The sequence below is a fragment of the Triticum dicoccoides genome, chromosome 1A, assembly GCF_002162155.2.
Source record: "Triticum dicoccoides isolate Atlit2015 ecotype Zavitan chromosome 1A, WEW_v2.0, whole genome shotgun sequence".
NCBI classification, from domain to species: domain Eukaryota; kingdom Viridiplantae; phylum Streptophyta; class Magnoliopsida; order Poales; family Poaceae; genus Triticum; species Triticum dicoccoides.
In genome coordinates this window covers 209,006,292-209,015,537 of record NC_041380.1, presented here as the reverse complement: position 1 = coordinate 209,015,537, position 9,246 = coordinate 209,006,292, and positions in this window count along the sequence as shown.

Sequence of the window (9,246 nt, the reverse complement as noted above, 5' to 3'; positions counted from 1 at the left end):
TTCTTATGAGTGGGGAAATATTTAGCAGAGAAGTAATAAATCATATCCCGGGGACTATGCACACAACCAGGATCAAGAGAATTAAACCATGTTTTAGCATCACAATTTAATGAAAACGGAAATAACTTAAGGATAAAGTAATAGCGAGTTTTCTCATCATTAGTGAACATGGTGGCTATGTCATTTAATTTAGTAAAATGTGCCACAACAGTTTCAGATTCATAGCCATAGAAAGGATCAGATTCGACCAAAGTAATTAACTCAGGATCGACAGGGAAATCATAATCCTTGTTGGAAATACAAATGGGTGAAGTAGCAATGTATCTCTTCAATAGGTGAAGTATGACCCGGCCGGACTTGGCGACTCACCAGAGACCTGGCTGGAGCTTGGCGACTCACTGGCGATCCGCCCGGACATGGTGGTTTACATGTAACCCGCCTTGATATTGTGACTCACTGGAGACCCGGCGGGTGGATCAGATGGACGACAATGCCCAAGGCCAAGCAGGCCGGCTTATACCCTGGTGGGCCGGCTTAAGAGGAAAGCGTAAGGAATATTCACTTACAAAGGAAGAAAGACTAGGACTCCACTTGTAATTAAGTAATCCTAATCCTACTAGGACTAGTCATGTAACCCGCCCCTTCAACTTATATAAGGAGGGGCAAGGCTCCCCAAAGAGGGACAAGCAACAAGAAACAATCTCTAGGGCTAGACACAAAGGGGGAGCCGACTTATGCGGCGACCATGAGCATAATGAGACCTAGCAACAAACAGCATGTAGGGTTGTTACCGGATGATATTTCTCGGGGCCCGAAGCTGTCTAAATCCTTGTCTTGTGTGTTGATCTGCTTCAGGTCTCTTGATTTCAACCAACCCCTTCAAGCTACCGCATAGATGTGTTGGCCTCATGACTAAGTCCTCACACTAGGACATCTGCCGTGAAAAATCCACGATAGTTGGCGCCCACCGTGGGATTGCACTGGCTATGTTACTGAACCCGAGAGATTGCACTAGCTATGTTACTACTGACCCGAGAGATCGATCATGTTAACTGAACCCGAGCGACTCCTTCGCTACTATTGCTAACTGAAGCCGATCGAGCCTGTTACCTCTTGATGAACAATGAACGTGGGGATTGGTTGGATAAGTCGAGACGTACGTGGTTGGGGTCGGAGAGAATAGTTCCCGGTGGGGGTTGGATGAACAGGACCCGTAGTAGTAGGCCGTTACCGCTGGATGAACAGGACCCCGAGAGAAGGCTGCCACAGCCGAGCCGGTGGAGGGGTGGATGAACAATAGCCGATGGAGGGCTGGATGAATAGTAGCTGGTGGAGGCAGGAGGAAGACACGGTGGGTGGACAGTGGCCCATGGAGTCCAGTTTTGCGGTACGCCACTACACTCCTCCGATGAATAGGAGCCCCGTTTCGGCCGTAGCGCTCCAACACTAGTCTGTTTCCTTCGTCTCCAATGAATAGGACCCCCGTTTCAAGCGTAGTGCTCCAACACAAGTCCAGCCTCTATTTTGCGGTACGCCACACCCATCCCGATGAACAGGACCCCCATTTCGACCGGGGCGCTCCAACAGGAGTCCGTTTCCTCCATTTTGCGGTATGCCAGACCCTAATTCGGCTGTTCCGTCCAAGCCGGTTGGCTCCCATTGAACAGGACGCATTCCGACCCAGTTTGTTGCCTATCCATGAAAAGAACGTTGTTTCTCTGTTCCGACCCAGCCGGTTGGTTGCCCGATGAACGGGACGTTGTTGCTGATGTTCGTTGCCTCTCCATATACACGAGACCAAGTCTTGCATATGTGCGAGTAGGCGTTGGAGACCTCGCCCATATGTATGTACGTGGTAGTATTTTTTTGGCATCTAGCTCTACGTACATGTACACGGTTTAGAAGGGACTACCTGAACTGCTACGTCATTGGCTCTACTACTACACGTGTCGCTGCTTGCGCGGCCACGATTCATCATTGCAAAGAGATCGATCGACCAGTATGTACATACACGTTCGCGACCAGACAGAAAACACTACGTACGCTTTGACCGGGTGGGTCCCAGCTGTTAGGGAGGATAAGGGCACACTTTCTTGCGTGCGAAGATATAGCTGGTGGGTCCCAGCTGTCAGGGGGAAGAATCATTTTTTTGCCTGTAATATGGACGCACTTCCTTGTGTGCGAAGATATAGATGGTGGGTCCCAGCTGTCAGCGGGAAGAATCATTTTTTGCGTGTAATATGGACGCACTTCCTTGCGTGTGAAGATGTAGCTGGTGGGTCCATGTGTCAGCCTCACCGTGTAGAGTCCTCTTCCGATGGTTGTCATTCGTTGACCATTTTGAACACGGCACGCGGACAACACCCAAGCGGTGGATGACAGCGAGGCCTGGGAAGGGAAGGACACGGAGCCAGGGAAGAGGAGGCAGGTGTATGCCCACACAGAGGGGAGTATGAGGATTCACTAGTTTGGCTGCGGTGTGAGGCTGCCATCGCCGAAGAATAACAGGAGGTGTTGGTGAGTAGAGGAATGTCCTCGACGGCGATGGGAGTAGGGTGGGCTGGTGAGTCCTCCGCGGCAGCATAGCTGGACACAGCAGGCAGTAGCAGGCGGTACCACTAGCGGTGGTTTGGGCGGCAGAAGCAAGAATATCCGAGATTGAAGAAGTACGACATGTGTTGGATGGACATCCAATGGCCACTGCTGCTAGAACCATGTGTTGACTATAAGTTGACAAAGCCTTGCGTACACGTCAACTTAGTAGGCCCACAAGTGTGTGGCAGAGAACATATAGCCCATTTGTGATTTGTAAGAATGTACAGCCCATTTTTGAATTCTAATGGAATTTACTACAACCCATTTATAGTTTATTAAAATACATGCCATTTTCTATCTAGGACAACGATTAATAATTTCAACCAACCGCTCAAAACGGAATTCAATAAAATTTCCTACATTTTGATGGGATCCAAATTATTTTTATCCGAAATATCTAGTCAGCTTAAATATAATTTAAAAATAAATTTATATTACAAAAAATCCAACGGAATATTGCGCGCGCAAGAAGTAATGAAATGAAAAATTTCAAAATCCAAAAATAATATATTTTTAACTAATTATGTGTTTGGTGCATTTATTTAGAGTTATAGCCCCGTTTTTATAATTACATCCCATTAATTATTTCTTAATGCCCATTTTCTTGTTAAGCCTAATGCTTCCCTCCTAGGAAAGATTTGCAGTCTAGCGGGGCGGGGAATAACAAGTTGACCTGGGCTGGGTATTCCTCAAAAAAAGTACAGCTGGGCTAGCCATTTTCAGCTTGAAAAAATTAATATCTGGGTTGGGCTAGCCTAGCTATACTTGAAGGCCCGGGCTAAACGGGCCACAGCTGGCCCAGTTGATACCCTGCTCATCTGAACAACAACAAAATCATCGCTCAAGAAAAACTCTGCTCACACCTCGAAAACACAAATACTGTTCGAGCTATTGGGTCCCAACTGTAGGCCACTCCTTGTGCAATTCTCTCATTTATTGACTATACAGGTTGACAATGGCGTGGGACCATGATGTCAGGAAACCAGGAGGAAGCAAAAAAATATTTGTATATATTAAGGAGGCACTTGCGTACGTGCGGCTATGGCCCTGGTGGGTCCCCACTATCATCCTCTCTAATTAAAGTCATCTCCTGATTCTTCATGTTCGTTGACCATGTTGAGAATGCGAGACAGCGGCACCACGGCGAGCGTAACAACTCGAAGAATGACGGAGAGGGCCTCGCGGGTCCTACGGATGGTCTGATACAGCGCCCGCTGCTCATATAGGAAGCCAGGATCATATGTCCACATGTCCGCGACGGCATTGTCGCTCGCTTGTTTGCCGGCGATTCGTCTTTCTCCGGGCCGGTGCTCGTTGAGGAGATAGAGGTTGTAGCACAGGTCCTCCTGTGCTGGTAGCTCTTCCGCCATCAGGGCGTCGAAGTGCGGCCGCACCTGCTCTATGGTGAACACGGCATGAACCAGCTTGGGCAGTGGCGCCGGCTCCTGGTCGGAAGCCACGTCCACAGTGTGATTGTCGTCGCTCAGCTTGGCGAGCTTGTTGGTGAGCCAGCATGTCCGGCTGCTGGACCGGACCGCTGCCAAGAACGAGTCTGACCGCCCTGGCCCACCCAGACCGCCTTCCTTGCCCGCGCGCGCTTTTTGCCTCAAATGGTCAGCGCCGCCCGCGCCGCTTCCTGGTGCAGGCGATTGCTCCGCGTTCAAACGACACAAGTGCCGTCCATTCGCCCGTCTGCCGCCCACATTAATGATACGTGGTTGCCGAGGTGGCTACTCCGGCACCACCCCTCCGTCCCTCTGCCGCCCACCATTGCTATATAAACTGTTGCGCCGGCCATAGCCGCAGTCATCCGCCTCCATTCCCTTTCTCCTGTCCACACCACTCCCCCCATGGTTTCCTCGCGCTTTGGTGCTCTTCGGGACGGGCGGACGACAGACCAAAAGGAGATGGCAGCCATTGATGCAGACTGGCTGGCCGGCAGGCAGCCGAGGGACGACGATGTCCCAATGGAGAACGTGGTAGTCGACGATCCAGCGCCAACCCCCGCGTCAGCGTCATCCTTGCCGGTGCATTGCACCATGACCACCAGCGAGGCCCGTGCCCAATATATGGACACGGTCAGGCAGAAGTGTCAGCAGCAGTTCCAGGAGGCGCAGGCCAACGCCGCCTACAACCACGGTCTCCTCTAGGAGCACCTGCAGGCGGAGGAGCAGATCGCCGCGGAGCAGGCGGAGGAGGAGGTGTTGCTCGAGTCGTACCGCTCCGCCCATGAGAGCCGCCTCGCGCACTAGCGATACCGCATGCGGGTGGAGGAGGTTGTGGCCGCCTACAAAGAGGACGACGAAGCGGGCGAGGCGCTGTTTGGCGAGACCGATGACGACACGAAGGACAATGTCGGCTCAGCCGAGGCCCCGCCCCGCTAGCATCGAGGTGGAGGACTTCACCGGCTTCGCGAGGCCCTGCTCCACCGAGGCCCCACCCCGCCAACAATGAGGCAAAGGACATCGCCGGCTCCGTGGAGGCCCCGCCCCGCTGGCACCGAGGTGGAGGACTTCGCCGGCTTCGGCAAGGCCCTGCTTTGCCGAGGCCCCTCCCCACCAACAACGAGGCAGAGGACATCGCCGACTCCACTGAGGCCCCGCCCACCGGCACCGAGGTGGAGGACTTCACCGTCTTCGGCGAGGCCCTGCTCCGCCGAGCCCCCGCCCCGCCGGCAACGAGGCAGAGGACATCGCCGGCTCCGCCGAGGCCCCACCCCGCCGGCACCGAGGCGGAGGACTTCGCCGGATTTGGCAAGGCCCTGCTCCGCCGAGCCCCTGCCCCGCCAACAACGAGGTAGAGGACATCGCCGGATTCCCCGAGGCCTCGTCCTGCCGTCAATGAGGGGTGATTTCCCCCGCTCCACCGAGGCACCGCCCCGCTGGCAACGAGACAAAGGACATCGCCGGCTCGTCAAGGCCCCACCCACTGCGAACAAGGCCATGCCACACAAAAAACGAGGACGAGTAGAAAATGGTAGGTCACCATCGCTCGGGTCAAAGTAAGGCCACCACTGCTACCCTCCGGTTGAAGGCAAGCTTGGCGGGTTGACCATTGACGGGCGATTAGCTTCTTGGCGGCGACGTGGAGTCGGAGAGCTGTGTTCGAAAAGGATGTTGCTTTAGTTACTTAACTGCAGGTGTAGTTGGGTCACTGCATGTGGGCCCAAGAGGCATCTGGCCCACATGCCAGTGAAGCAATTGCATCTGCAGTTAAGTCACTGAAGCTCAGTCCGCTGGAGAAGAAGCTTCTGTTCGACTCAGCCAGACACGGGTGGGTAGCTTTGGTTAATTAATTATACCTCCAGCGCACCCTTTTTAGTTGAACAATGTATGAAATGTAATGAAATCCGGCATGTTTATATGAAATCCAGCTGTGTATGAATGAATTTACTTCGATTAGTTCGAATTTTTGTATCACTGGCATTGGATGAACATGCAAAACAATACGTACTAGCATTATTCCTAGGGTGATCACCTCGTTTGCAGCAGTTTCACATGTAATCCCTCCGGTCCTTTTTAGTCTGCATATAAGTTTTGTCTGAAGTCAAAGTATCTCTACTTTGACCAATCTTATAGAAAAAGTATCAACATTCACAATGTAAAATCAACAGACTTGAAAGATATCTAATATGCGAAGTAAAAAGGAACAGAGGGAGTACAAAAAGTTTGAGCAGCTTTTTAGCGTTCCTGTACATTGCAATTAAACACACTGGCCTGGCAATTCATAGAGAACATTCAAAACAATCGATGATTATGCATCTCAGCGATTCACATGTTAGAGCCAATATTTACTTCACAACTAAAGTATAAAGAAAAACCGATCGATGCTGCTGACAGCAAAGGGCGTCCCATTCAAAAATATCAAACGCATGTCTTCTTGCTAACATCAATGAGCAAAATTTGACAAGGTTGTCCCATTCCAAAATGTCAAACGTGTCTTTTTTTGCGTACATCAATGAGCAAACTTTGATAAGGTTTTCCCATTCCAAAATATCAAATGCCTATGATTGTGGAATGGGCAGGGTTTGCCATCAGTTCGAACATTGACATGGCACCTCGTGCTAAATAAACCAGGTGTTGTTTTTGTGCAGTTCCACCAAAATCAACCAAATTCGCGTGTAGCTTGTATGATTTTGCCTTTATATGTTGCAATGCCTTGAACATATCGGCACCTCCTTTCTTGTGGCGGAAATGAATGATTCGAGAATATTCAATGTATTCGCGAACATTTTGTGCAGTTCCCATTGAAATCAAGCTGAGCACCCCTGTTTGCATAAATACGAAAAAGTGATTAGTATAAAGAAAAATGTACTATGAATTGATAGTTTAAATAGGCAACCTACATGATCCATGCAGAGCACACATTTAAAAAAAATGGAAGTCATCGGAAGGAATCCTAAAACACCATTGTATTGGCCATCACAGCAACAAAGATGGAGATCCGTGAGTCCTTCTAAGCTGAACTTAGTTTGTTCTTCTGGGAAATAATGTAACCATCCTTCAATTTCTCCCTTCTTAAGTAGACAGGCTTAGCATCTTCATCCTCGCATAGTATGAACTAGGCACTTCATGTACTCAAAAAAAGGAAATATTTAAACAACACAAATGAAGCACTTCTGAAGGACAATACCACTTTCTCATGACAGTATCTAAACAGTAGCACAACACCAATAGAGATGACAAAGCTCAATCATATGGATGAAATCCGTGGGCGAGTACCAACCTTTGTCAGGAGGCTTATTGTGTAGAGCATACAGATGAAGCACTTCTCCGGAACCATCTGTTGTTATCTACTGTGGTTGCCGTGCTTACTACACACTCCTCAATTAGTTTAACGTTTCCAACATCTTCTTGTGCAGTTCCACTAAAATGTATGTTATCTTCAAAGAAGATCCCTGTTTGCACAAGTAGAGATAATTACATATCACATTAAGAGTGACATCAAATTAGTGGAAAAACAATTGCTCGTTCCAGCCATAGCAATAAATTAAGATGCAAAACAACATCATTACTTGTGTCATCACAGTTCCAGTGCTTCATTACTGCACCGGGAGTTGATTTTTGTTTTTCTTCCGCTTGTTCTTCCCCTTCATCACTTGGTTCAATAACAGACAAGCTTTGCCTTCAATGTAAGATTTGGCATGTCAATTAGGGAGCACAAGTATAGCACTAAACAACGACATTAATTTTCTGATGACAGTGGCAAAATACAGGCCAACAGTTGTGAAATATCATTATCTTACCTCAATGTGATATTACGGTGCACATACAGATTGGAAGTCTTGTCTCCGTTTGTGCAGTTCACTAAAATCAAGAAACATTACCGTATAAGTAGCACAACATATGAAAGCACACTGCACAATCATGTGATAGAAGGCTAGTACTGACCTCTCATGATGCGAAATTCAAACAACTCACAATAAGAAGATCAGAAACAAATTTGCCAACATGGATAGGAAGTCAGATCTGCTCTTGTGCAGGTCCACTAAGATCAAGAAATCAAGCAACATTGTCAATGTGACATTTTGGTTGAACTGCACAAAACACTCTTAAAACAAAACCGTTTTGTGCAGTGCAACAAAAGGTCGCAATAGCAACGAGGAAGTAGTTAACCCTGTTTACACAGAGGTGCAAAGGAAACAACTAGTGGTCAATAACGGTGGATGACATAGAAGCCAACAAAAAGAAGCATCTAACTTATCTAAATGGGAAAGAAAGCAAGACAGTAGCATATCTCAAACACTGGCATTGATTCATATTAACAGAGAGATTATATTAACAATAAAATTCGTTAAACATGTAATTTTCTTTTAGCTGTGGCATTGCTTCAATATTCAGCGACATTATTAGAGGGTGTTTGTTTACAAGCACTTTTTTGTGTAGGAACTAAAAAAGTCCCTTTTAGTCCCATCTAAACCAAACAAGAGGGACTTTCAGGGACTAAAAGTGGGCATTTGGGACTAAAGAGAGAAGACCATAAAGGTGAGTCTTTTGGGGACTTCTTCCAACAGTTTCCTCTGCCCCGCATCGCACCTTATCTCTATCAGTTCATTACTAGGGGTAACATGGTCTTTTAGCATGTCATTCAATAACCTCTAGTCCATGTTTAGTCCCTAGAACCAAACAGGTAGGGACTAGGAACTTTCTAGTTGAGACTAAAAAAAGTCCTAGGACTTTTTAATAAAAGAGGGCCTTAGATTAATAATAGCTAAAGAGTTGTATGGGACAGTGGACGCACCACCACCATGTGCATCTACCAATGTATAAAGGGGTGATGCGCAGTCTGTTGCAACAAAGAACAAACAACGAAGGAGCATATTTGTGTTGGTCCTAGTTTTTTTATCCTTAGACACCTTTCCTTATGTGAGGGCAGTAAATCTAGTCCTGCTCAAACTCTACAACCTTGTCCCCCAAAATAGAAAGATCAGTTTGTTACAGATGTGTGTACTGCGTTTGTCATTGTTTTCCGTTTTCGACCAACGTCGGTCCTGGATAGCCAGTCTGTATTACTTCCCCCCCCCTTCCTTTCCTCTTTGAACCACGTCCTAGATTCATGCTATACAACTTTCCGCACTACTTTCCTGTTTGATCCAACACCTAGATTTGAGTGCAAAGGCGGAACAAGCCCACATGCAGCTAGAGAAATGCA